Source organism: Notechis scutatus, chromosome 6, assembly GCF_049901735.1.
Source record: "Notechis scutatus isolate UNSWTSFEM ecotype Mainland chromosome 6, rNotScu1.2, whole genome shotgun sequence".
NCBI classification, from domain to species: domain Eukaryota; kingdom Metazoa; phylum Chordata; class Lepidosauria; order Squamata; family Elapidae; genus Notechis; species Notechis scutatus.
The window spans coordinates 1,730,688-1,743,441 of record NC_142014.1 but is presented as its reverse complement, the minus strand read 5'-3'; the positions used below and the strand labels follow the sequence as shown (position 1 = coordinate 1,743,441).

Sequence of the window (12,754 nt, the reverse complement as noted above, 5' to 3'; positions counted from 1 at the left end):
TTGGAATATCTCCGTTAGAAAATTCATTTTGTCCTCTTTAAATTATAAATATAAATAAATGTTGTGACTCAGAGGTTTGAACCTGCTCTGTCAGAAGACATAGGCTCGAGGAAGATCTGGCATTAAGGTTTGAGCTTGCCTTGTTGAGTGACACAAATGTGAGCCAAGAGGAAGAGGAAGATAGGGTTTGAACCTGCTTTGCTGGAAGTTTCCGAATCCTCATCCTCTCCAGGACCTTCCTCATTAGTTACACCTGTGTTGGCAGATAATCAGGAGAACATGCCAGAGTCCTTGGATGAAGATCAAACTCGAAGAATCTTGGTTTGATGCAAGGAACAGACATAAGCAGAAACGTCAAGCACAAACTGGAAGGAGACGTCAATCAAGGACTGAGGAAAGAGACTGACATGCCCCTCAGGAAATATAAGGAGGCGTGTTAGCTTGGAATCCCGCTCGGGTCAAACTTTGTTATTTGCGTTTTGCAGTTTGGAAAAAGTTTTCTGTTTGCCATTCAGCTCTGATTTATAGTTCTGGTCATTATCTGAATTTGCTGACAGCTTCTGGGAAAACCATGTCTACTTAATTGGGTTTAAAGGAAAGTTAACTCTGTTGTTCCTGATATTGTTCTGTTTGTTGTTTTTCCTCCTGGATATTTGGACTCTCACCGTACACAGGTGAGATAGAACAAAAATATATAAAATAAAATTGTATAAATAAAATTTATAAAATTTTTTCACTGGTTAGCAGTGTAATTTTCAGTTTGTTTGATTATAGCAGGTTTGTTTATTTTTCTTTTATAAAACAGTCTATCAATGTAATACTTCCTATTTGACCCCCAGAATTCTCCCCAAAACCAAACTAGATCTCATTTAAAACACTTTCTATTTGATCTCTCTAGAATTCTCCCCCAAATCCAAGTAAGGTCACTCTAGAAACTCTAGGACCTAGAAAACCTAGAAACTACGCCGCCTCCGGTCCGATTCCAAATATAGTATATAAAATCATACATTGCAATGTCCTACTGCAAAATGTATACTTCAGCTTTAATTATAACAATACAAGAGCACACAACAGATACAAACTCACCAAACTTGACTGCAGAAAAATACGACTTCCAGTGAACAGAGTGGTCAATGTTTGGAATACTCTACCTGACTCTGTGGTTTCTTCCTCCAAACCCCCAAAAACTTAACCTTAGACTGCTACTATTGACCTCATCCCCTTCATAAGAGGCCTGTAAGGGCATGCATAAGCGCACCTATCGTGCCTACCATCCCTGTCCTATTGTTTTTTTATTTTTCTTGTAAGTATCTATCTCATGTATTCAAAACTACAGTATATTTATTCTTATACCTGTATCTTGTAAGCGATTGACAAATCAAATAAATACTAAAAAAAAAAAGTCCAGTATATTAACTGCCAGGTGGCAGGACTCAGGATGTTTGCATAAAAAGATTATATGATTCATTGTTAACTTCTAATAACATAGGTTCCTATGAAGATTCTACACATTATACTGGAAATAATTACCATCCTAGCACTTCCCTCAACTTCATATACCTAACTACATTTTTCTAAAAAAAATTATATCCTTCTTATGCTCTTTTTAATGAAATTAAGAAATACTTTTGTGAAATGCCCAAGGTATCAGCTGTTATCCAAAGAAGGCATTTCTTGTAAGATAAAAGGACAAAATATTAAAGAAATATTGCTTTTTTGCTTTCTCAGATACGGAAAAATGCACCAAGATGATAAATATCCAAATGAGGACAGAATCTGTGCTCTATAGAATTGCCTTTTCAAGGAAATGGAACTTACTCTCGATCAAACAATTTGGATTGTTTCATTTTTGCCATATCAGCTTTAACAAGCTGAGTTCTCAGGCCTTCAATTTCCTCCTTATATAATCCAACACCTTTATCCACCAGGGCCTAGTAAGAAAAAGAAAAACATGATCTCTTGAGAAGACAACAACAGTTGTATATTTCCAAGTGCCCAATAAGCACTTTAGAAAATGAAATCATATTTACATATTAGATAATAGACTTTTAGTAAAAATGAGCTACATACCTCTTCAGATCAAAGTAATAATGTCAGGACCCTTTTCAGATGGAGGTTTGGATCCAGCAAGAGATCAGAGTTAGCACCCTGTGGTGCTAACAGTTGGTGCCTTATCTGATCTGCAGGAAATTGTCCTTCCATGGTTTCATTCCACAAATAACTGAATTGCATTAAAAATACTAGAGAACACCAGAGAATGGGCCAAAGTTGTAGAGCACTTTCATTTTCTTTGAGGAGGAGTATGTTTAGCCACAAGCAAGGCTGGGAGGAAGCATAACATTGTGAGCTGATAATTCCTTTGTATAAACTTGCCTTCCAGTGTCCAGCAGCCCAGAACATTGCATAAGTTTTATATAGGAATTGCAGAGAGAAAATGTGAAGATCTAAGACATTTGTGTGAATCCCATGAATAAATATTTTACTCCCAACATGAGAAGTCACTTATACATACAATACCCTGAGTGCTTCTCTCTCACTTAATGCATTTCTTAAGCAATTTTCTTTTTCCTCTAATGCAGCTTGAAGCTTGATGACTTCACTCCTGGAAGCTTTCACATTAAGTTTCATTTCTAGTATGGCTATTGTTTTCTCTTTTTCCTGGAGATTCTTACTTCCTTCATTTATTATGCTTTCTAGTTCTTGGATTTTCAACTGCAGATTCTTTGAAAAAGAAAGTGTGTTATTAGAAAATGGAACACCACTTCCAGATTTTATTTTCAAAGGTGGAAAAAACGTTTAGCTGTTATTGGTGATAACTCCGATACATGTAGAGTTAATTGGATCTGAAGCTCTGAAGATCACAATGATTCCAATATTTTGAATGCTGGGCTCTTTATAAAAAAAAGTGTGGCCTGAAAACAGTGAAAACGATCAGAAAAACAATAGTAAGAGATGCAGCATCAAAGGAAGACGAATATAAGCAAAACTAATTCCCAACAGTGTACTTCCTCATTTATAAAAGGTAACCCGGTGCCATTTCATGCATCGATTGGGAAAACACTCTTTATTTTTATATGGCAGAGATTACCCAATATCATGTTTCCTGCAACCACAGATTTATAAGCGTCATCCTATAGATTTATTTTAAATCAAAATGTCATGATTTGTCAAAGTCTGCCTCATTGATGTCTGTTCTTTTCAACTAAAAAAGTTGGATAAAACTTATTCTCTCAGGAAACCTATTTAAGAACTAGAATGGATTTGGGAACATCATATATTTGGGAAAGCAGAGACTAAATAGAAATTTAATAAATGGCATACCAGGAAAAGCTGAATAGAAAAGAACTAAGCATTAATCAGATTAGACAAATGAAGAGACATCAGGCTGAGGTGTCAAACAGGAGTTTAACAAAAACACACCTTTGTATCTTGTTCGGTTGCTTCCAGTTTATATCTTAGCTTATGGTTTTCTTCTTCTCGTGAGGTATTAGCAACACCACAGGATTTTTGATCTTTTTCTAACATATCTAACTGTAGAATCAGTTCCTTTGTTTCTTCTCTACATGCTTTCAGAGTAGCATCAATCTCTCTGCAGTAGTTGGCATTTATGGCTTCCAACGCAGATCTAGCTTGAAAATAGGGCTGTAATATAAAGGCAGCGATAAATCTTAAGGGAGGTATGTTACATTGCTATCTCTTACATAGAGTCATCCAATTACACCAGAACACACCTTCTGCAAATTAGATCAACGTCCAATAATCCAAGTTGCTTTGGATTATTAAACTATAAGAAACACGCAACTACATGTACAGCATTATCTCCAAGCGCACCCTTGACAAGGCAAAAACAATAATATTGTGCTACACCTTTTAAATCTGCATCTCGTACCTGAGCTATTGAAGAAATTGATTAATGGACTGAAACTTTTCAATATTTTGCTTTGTTGTTGCCTCAAAGCCTTGGAAATCAACATATGAGCACCGTTCCAAATACTGTTCCACCTCAGTGTTCTTATGTTCCAACTCTTGTAACGTAACCTCTGTGCTACCGAGTTCTTCTTCCATTTCAGAAACTTCTTTTGACATTTGCTGCGCCAAGAAATACATAAAAATGATCTGGTTTGTCAAGACATGTATCATGACTTATTTTTTGCAGCATGGTAACTGGGAAGAGAATTTATGCAGAAACCTTTTAACACAGATACAGTATTAACCCTTCTAGCTCAATTAACCACACTGAAAAGAAACGTTAAGCTGATTTATCTTCCCACCCTGTCCAAAGAGCCATCATAGTGGGAATGAAATACCAATAGATACATTATTTTCTTCTTGCAAGTTTTAATTGGACATGCCAAGGGCTGATTTTGAAAAATGCTGTACCTTTAGGAAAAATGCTTAACTCTGGTTTAGTATTCCTTCTTCTGTGCCATCTTGAATATAATTGACAAAGTAGCCTCCCCCCAAATTATGTAAATATTTATTTTTGTCAAACAGAATGTTCAACTTTTTATATGATGGTTTCATTTACATTTTTTTTTAATTCTTCTCTCAGAAACTGCCCTGAGCTCTCTTGGAAAGAAAAGCAGTATTGACAGCATCTATTATTACATCGAGATAAAAACCCAAAGGTGCTTTATTTCAAGAGGCAATTGGACTTTCTGGTTTTTCTTTGAATATGTTTTGCAAGAACTTCTTCAGCTCTTGAAAAAGCACCCATGGGACAACCATGACCCGGAGGACTAAGAATCTCCATAGGCATCAAAGGTAAAAAGTTTTAACTTGTTAATAACCTGTCTTCCATGAAGCATAGGTATTTTTCCTTTTGAATCCAGGTGCGAAAGGTAACAGAAAAAAAAAAGCCAGTGGCTCTCTAGTCCTTCACTGACTTCTGAAAGACCTTGGCTTTTCAATGGCATTGTACAATATCATTGTGGATCAGAGGCAGAACCTTTGCGGCATCAGCCTTAGTAGCCTATTGACTTCTGGAACACAAGTCTCCAGGAAATGGCTCTAAAGACTGACCTTAACTCGGAGCCGTGGTGGCGCAGTAGTTAGAGTTCAGTACTGCAGGCTACTTCTGCTGCCTGCAATTTGGCAGTTTGAATCACATCAGGCTCAAGGTTGACTCAGCCTTCTATCCTTCCGAGGTCGGTATAAAATGAGGAGCCAAATTGTTGGGGGAAATATGCTGACTCTGTAAACTACTGAGAGAGGGCTGTAAAGCATTATAAAGTGGTATATAAGTCTAAGTGCTATTGCTTTTGCTATTAACTCATCATCTCAGCAGAGATAAGACTAGCCCCCACTTTGACCCTGTTTCACAAGGCTCTGAAGACCTTGGCTTTGCCAATGGGCCTGGGGAATCTGGAGTGGGATAGGTCTCATCAAGGGGCTTCTTTAACTGATTGCTGTTGCCAGGGAGCTGCAGGGTTATTGCTTTTATTGTTGTATAACCAACAAATGTACATTTTCTAATTAAATAGTTTTTTAAAAAAAAATCAGCAAATGATGGAAGTCATTATCACAGCCCACAACACAGGATGACAAATATTTCAGGTTCTGTTATGCAATGGTCAAGATGCTTCCATATCCAAATGTTGTGGGAGTGTGTGAAATTTTCCAAATGCATGTTATTTTGGCCATTTCATTCTTCTGAACTGTAGTTTAGTTGAGGGAGGGGGTTTGGAAATGGTGCTTGGAGACGTAGCAATGTCCTGGCAATGTTGCTTTCCCCAACTCCAGTCCCAAGCAGGCAATCTTTGGAAAACCATTACCTCAGTGAGACCATCCAAGCTCTGCATCAGTTCAGAGAGACCAGGCTGCTGCGATCCAGGTCCCTGCTGTTTCAAGTGAGGCTTTCCGAGTTCCTGAATTTGCATTCGCTGTGCATGTTGATTTTTTCGCTCATCAAGCAGCTCCCTTGTGTACTTGCTGACGTTTGTGTAGTATTCCTTTCTTTTGTCGCACAAGCAGCTAAACAAGTACTGCTGGAGATGAAGAAGTTAATTAAGAGCTGTGGTGGTATAGTGGTTAAACTGCAGTATTACAGGCTGACTCTGCCCATAGGCAGGAATTCGATCCTGGAACTCCTCCTCAAGGTTGACTCAGCCTTCCATCCTTCCGAGGTGGGTAAAATGAGGACCCAGATTGTTGGAGGCAATATGCTGATTCTGTAAACTGCTTAGAGAGGGGCTGAAAAGAACTATGAAGTAGTATACAAGTTTAAGTGCTATTGCTATTACTAACCGAACACAAGAGCTCAAAAACTAGTTGAGTTTAGTAATTTATCTTGGGATAAGCTGCACACACACCATTTTAGCTTTACTCCGTAACTAAACTTAAACTTTACAATACGTTTGTTCAGCTTTCAAAGGTGCCACAAAACCTGTCTTCTTTAATGTGGGCTACCACCCCTATTAAAAACTGCAACAGCCTGTTCTTTTTCCCACTTATTGAATCATACGTTGCCCATCGTTGAAGAGAGTTTGTGGTGTTTGTTCCTGAGGTGCAGAACTGGCTGTTCCTAAGATACCAATAGACTACAAACAACAGAATTGTGGACTGGATCAACTTTCCCAACCTGGGTGCCCTCCGGATATATAGACATTGTCTCAAATTCCCAACAAAGGGTTGCTGGCTAGGGAATTCTGGGAAGGTTGAGCTAGATAGACCTCTGCTCTGATACAAGAGAGATCTGCCTTAAAACCTGAACATATTTACATTTACTGACTGTTAAAAGTTGTTAATATATTTATGGCCACTGCAGCATCCCCATGGTCTTGTGATCAAAATTAAGATCCTTGGTAACTAGCTCATATTTATGATGGTTACAGAGTCCCGGGGTCATGTAATCACCTTTTACGGCCTTCTGACAAGCAAACTTAATGGAGAAGCCATTATCACTTAACAACTGTGATACTAACTTAACAACCGTGTTGATTCACTGACTATGACAGGAAAGGTCGTAATATGGGACAAAACTCATTTAACAACTGTCTTGCTTAGCAACAGAAATGTTGGGCATAATTGTGGTTGCAAGTTGAGGATTACCTGTAATGTAAAGTGTACGAAAGAACTAATAGAAACTAACAGATTCACATGTGACTTTATTCTAGGAATTTATTTAACTTAATTTACTGATCAAGCCATAACTGAGTTTGCAAGGTCCACTAAGCCATGAATCATAGTTTAAACCCAAAGGATAGATTTAGATACAGGTAGTCCTTGACTAATCACCGGTCGCTTAGTGACCAAAGTTACCACAGACAAAACCCAATGGTACTTACAACCTTGTTGTGAAGTTCTGACAGCCGTGGCCACCACGCAGTCATTTCCTGTGTTGTGTGGTCACATGACTGGGTTTATCATATTTTATGCTGAAAACTAGCATTAACTTCTGGGTTTTGCCCAAACCTGGAAGTTAATGCTAGTTTTCCCAATTTGTGGTCATTAATGAACAATGGGTTCACTTAATGACTACAGTTCACTAATGGCAAACTGCCTAAAATGTTGTAAAATTGGGTCACTTGTGTGATCACCTGTTCTTTTTTTTTTTTTTTAAACAAGTTTTATTAATTTTTAAGACACACAAATTATCATTATTCATTACATGTTTAAACCTTTTTCCATTGTAAATTTAACAAGTCAGATAAATTATGATTCTGTTTTAAACCATTTCCATATAATATACCAAAACCTCTTATTCAATTTCTCTTTACTTCTCTTTACTCTTATTCAATATCATTATTATTATTTCATCTGATTCTTTCTGACTTAGTTACCATTATTCTCATTCTATATTTCTACAAGTTTTTACCAATTCTCCCCCAAAAAGACATATACACACAACACACAAAACATAAAAAAATCTTTTGGAAAGTAACTTGGGCCCAGGTATCTCTCTCTTCATGGACTTCAATTATATTCATGCTCATCTTACATATCATTACTTATTTTATTTACCATTCTAAACCTTCTATATTAACTTCTCCACATATTTCACACTTCTTAATTCTACCTTAATTAATCATCTTAGTTTAAATCATTATACTTGTATCTTTTGTCCATTTTTTATCATCCCTTTGTCTCATCCCTTATAAAAAAAAAAGAAAATCAGTTTCTCCTGAAATCATTAATCAGAGTATGATGCCTTTCTATCTCCCCCCTAAGTTAATCAAATTAATCTTTAAAATAATATCTAATACCCAATCAGATTTTGCTTGGTACATTCTATCTAACTAATACATCCAACACAATTAAGTGCATAATTAGACAATAAATCCAAATATTAAAAAGAAATACTATAATAAAAATTTTATAATACCATCAATACCATAATTTTATTAAACTCTTTAATTAAAACAATATTCTAAACCTCTCCTATTATTAAGTTTTAAAGCCAATCATTTTTAAACATTTTAACATTTTAATCTCTTATCAACTCTTAAACCATTACAATACTACCATCTCATCTTATGTACCTTGCAAAATCTTTTTTTTTTTAAAAAAAAAATTATACTTTATCCATTATCCATAAAAAATTCCTTTTTTCCATTTAATTTCAAAACATTGTAGCTTTTCTCCACCTTTTCCCTTTCTTTCTTTTCCCAACAAACCTTTCTACCCCCCCTTCTTCTAGCCTCTGCCTTACCGGCTTCCCTTCTCTGTCGTATTTCTTTTCCCCTTTGTTTACAATCATCATATTATGGTGATCACCTGTTCTATGGTGGTCACAACTTATGACCTGAATGGGCAGACTCCATTACAATTGTAAGTCATGGCCCACCTGTACATACAAAACTAAACTAAACAAAGCACTTAATAGTTTAGCACAGAGGTCTCCAAACTTGGCAACTTTAAGACTTGTGGACTTCAACTCCCAGAATTCTACCAAGAAGTTACCAAGTTTGGGACCCCTGGTTTAGCATGTGATACGAAACATTGTTTAAAGCTAGTACCTGAAGTTTGTTCAACGAGTTGTAGAGGCTGTTACTTATACGCTCATCTTCTGTTTGAAGCCTTTTGATGTTATTGGCTTCCTGGGGAGAAATGTCAGGAAGCCACTGGGCTATTACAGCTTTCTTGCTATCAAACTGATTCTTGATCTGAAGAGAGATTTTTATGAAATATTCAGATCTTTTTTCCAGCTCTGGAAATTTCTTCAGAGCCTCCTGAAATAAAAAGGAAACAGGCTGAAATTAACAAAGGTTTTCATCTTTTAAAATCAGTGGTTTTTCTCACAACCACTAAAGGCATAGATTGTGATCTTTTTGACTATGAAATTTTATTTTATTCCATAGCAGGAATAAAATAAAATTTCATAGTCAAAAAGATCACAATCTTGTGCTATTAAGAAACATGTCTTGATCAACCAGAGTGCATTTTTTAAATTGCATTCATGTGAACAAGCTACTGTACCCATTGTTGAACATTAGATCTCCCCTTGCTCTAATCCTCCCCCTTAGCAGAATATATATTATATATTCATAGACAGCTGAGGAAAAGTAGCTGTGCAAGATATCTGCAGAGTGTGATTTTAAAAAATGACAATCTCAAAATGGCAGCCACAATTGCATAATCAACACTGTCCATCTTTTAAGTACAATATTCCAAAAAAGAAATGGAGTTTCAATCACACTGTTACCAGTGCCATTGTGAGGTGGTTGGGTTGTTTTTTTTACCATAATCTGAAGACACCCCTGATACCAGCAGCACAAGAGAAGAGTTCTTGGAGTAGCAATTATTCTGAGGAAACCACTAGATTTACAATTCATCTTTCTATATCAAGACCTCCTGGATTGCAAAAGGATGTTCCTCTGTTTTCTGGTATAATATACAAGTTATAGATAGATTGGGTATAATTGGAAATGGAGTTCAGTCTTTGTTGTGAGAGTAGGCAGAAGAAGGATAAAAGGTAGAAGTTAGAACTCCACTTAATGCAGATTCAATCAATGGGAAATAAATGGTGATAGCATTTACCATTATTCGGAATATTTTTGTCTCCAAGATTTCAAAGCAGTCTTGCGTCTTTCGTTTGACATTCATTTCAGAATCCTGGAAAGGAGAATATATATTCAGTGGTGACTTATTATCTGACTTATTATCAATATGAGCAGATTATGTCCAATTAAATAGGATACTTAATAGAACTCTAAAAATGGAAAGACATTTTTGATTCCTGCAACGGACGAATGGTTGCAAAAAATGGATGGTGTTAGCAGGGATGGCTAAATTGACTGCTTTGATTAAATAAATGAATACACTTAATTTTGCTTCTATTTGGAAGCCACTTTTGGATTTTTGTGCTTGAAATGGAAAAAAATATGAAACTTCGATTTTGGGTTTTGTTGATTAGATAGGTTTGTTGTTATAGAAATGGCTAGTACGGTATATAAAGCTCAAGGCTTCCCTTCTCCAATCAGGTCTGATTCTAGAGGGCGGTGCTCATCTTTGTTTCTTAGCTGAGGAAGCCAACGTTGTATGAAGACACTTCCGTGGCCATGTGATCAGCATGATCATATGCTGAAGTACATAGAATGTGTTACTTTCCCATCAAAGTGGTACCTATTTATCTACTTGCATTTGCATGCTTTAGAACTGCTAGGTAGTCAGTTACAGGGGGCAATAACAGCAGCTCACCCTGTTGCATGGCGCTAGGTCTCAAAGCTTTGTTTCTTCTTTAATCTCTTGTTCAAATTTCTGAAACATCTGCTGTTTCTCAAGAAGCAAATTCTTCTGAATATTTACCTCATCTTCTTGTGATTTTACATACATCAATTTTTCCAGTTCAAGTTGACTATCCTCACTCTTAGTGTGTGTGTGTGTGTGTGTGTGTGTGTGTGTGTGTGTGTGTGTGTGTAGAGGGGGAGAGAGAGGAAAGGAGAGAGATTATGTCATGAGATACAATTATTCAGGACATAAATGTATAAAACAAAGAAATATTAAGTTCATGAAATTGTGATTCCACCAATTCCTTTAGTTTAAATAAAAAATATTGACCAGGGAAGGGGAGTTTAAAACAAGAGACACTCTTTAGTATTAAAACATTTAAAAATTGCATCTTTCTTACCTTTTTCTTCAGCTCCTCATGAATTTTCAAAGTCTGTAGATACAAATCTGTAGATACAATTTTTTCTTTTAGTTCTTCTACCATTTCCTTATGTTCTCTGAGAGAATTATTAGCCTCCTTCAGTTCTTGCTGCAGTTCCAAATTCTTTAACAACAACAAAATAATAATAGTCACATGCAATCAAGTTGACCACCACATTTAAATAAAATGCTATTCCAATAAAAAGGACTTCCCTCAAAGGTGGCAGCAAATTAATTTACTTTGAAACAAGATGGCGGCATATAAATTGAATGAATGAATGAATGTGAATGAATTCTTACCACTGGAACAAGCCTCGCTATAGTCACACTCAGATGGTGGACAGTTTGAATCATGTTATCCTTCTCGGTTTGAAGAACCTCCATTTCTGTTCTCAGATGCTCTTTTTCTTGGCTGATATATTTGATGTTTTCTTCAGTGCTCTGAACTTTCTGAACCAGCTCGGCTTTCTCCCTCTGCGGGGCTTCCATTTGGGACTCAGAGATACTTTCCAGCTGTTCTGCATCCTTCGTGTTGTCTACATTCTGCTGACTCTCCTCTTCTTTCAGGCAGAGCAGTTGCTGCAGCTCGCAAGAATTGTTTTCTAGGTGTTGGATCTGAAACATGATTTTGATGAAGAGGAATTGGGCTGCTTTGCATTTACCCCTGATTATTTGGGAGTTAAGTCCAAAACTTCTGATTATTTAGAAATACGAAGAAAGGCACCAAGAGTGTATAGCAGAGGGTTTATTTTTAACAATCAGAATCCAGAGGAAACATTTACACAAGGTTTATAGGTTGATAATGGGACAATGTCATAGATGTCAGGATTTTGTCTTATTTTTTCCCCATGTGCATTGTAGGGTTAATGAGAAGGTAGTAATTTGGAAGTTTCCCACTTTTAAAAATGATGTCCTGGGAATTTTGGGGCTTATACCCTATCCCCAGTTCTCTGATTCAATATGATAGAAAACTGTGCCACATAAAGAATGAATTGGTCAATTTGTAACATAGAAGATTTTTTTTAAAAAAAAGATGGCTGGGGGTGGAGGGGAGAGCTCAAGGGATAATAGTTTGACCAGCAAAAATTGTTACAAATAATCTGGTACCCATCTAGCAATGGTGTAGTGTGTATGCAGGGATATCTAGAACTGAATGCTGACAACATATTCTGCCCTTCTCATTCAATTGGCCGTTCTCCAGTTGTAGAACATCTTAAGAGTGAAAAGAGACACAACCGAATACCATACATTTGTGCCAGAGACTTTTCTTAAGTTTATAGTTTGAGATCTGCAAATCTCAGTTTAATCAAAAAGTTTTTAGAATGGTGGTGGTACTTCTCTGGGGATATTGTGCAGGACAGCTTCCATGACCTACTTAAGAGCTATCATGGAAGATCATGTCCAAGAATTTAACTCATTTTTCTCTTAGGTCTTCTGGCAAAATCCTTCTGGCAGGATTTTGGTACTATGATGGTTTGTGTCCAAAGGATCGTCCCTGCAAAATTGAACCAGAGCTACCAGTGCTCCTCTGTCTGCTTAAAGTTGAAAGGAGATGCGTTCAGAAAGTTAAATCTAAGTGATCCACCATAACATTTATGGGGGAAAAAATGAACAGGAACTGGCCAAGCCATAGTCCTTCCACGTTAGAACTCTGCTTTATAAATGA

At 36.6% G+C, this 12,754-nt stretch overlaps 1 long non-coding RNA gene across 2 annotated transcripts; it reads right to left on the bottom strand.

Annotated features, from left to right (window-relative positions):
* Positions 1 to 4,037: 4,037 nt before the first annotated feature.
* On the bottom strand, positions 4,038 to 12,084 carry LOC113429248 (uncharacterized). Of its 2 annotated transcripts, none has more exons than XR_015750197.1 (6): positions 11,389 to 12,084; positions 11,069 to 11,212; positions 10,639 to 10,806; positions 9,979 to 10,053; positions 8,958 to 9,170; positions 4,038 to 4,089 (listed from the first exon to the last, which is right to left on the bottom strand). It is a non-coding gene; the product is annotated as an uncharacterized LOC113429248 (long non-coding RNA). The 2 variants fall into 2 exon arrangements; XR_015750198.1 differs by lacking the exon at positions 4,038 to 4,089 and adding an exon at positions 5,510 to 5,984.
* Positions 12,085 to 12,754: the final 670 nt, after the last annotated feature.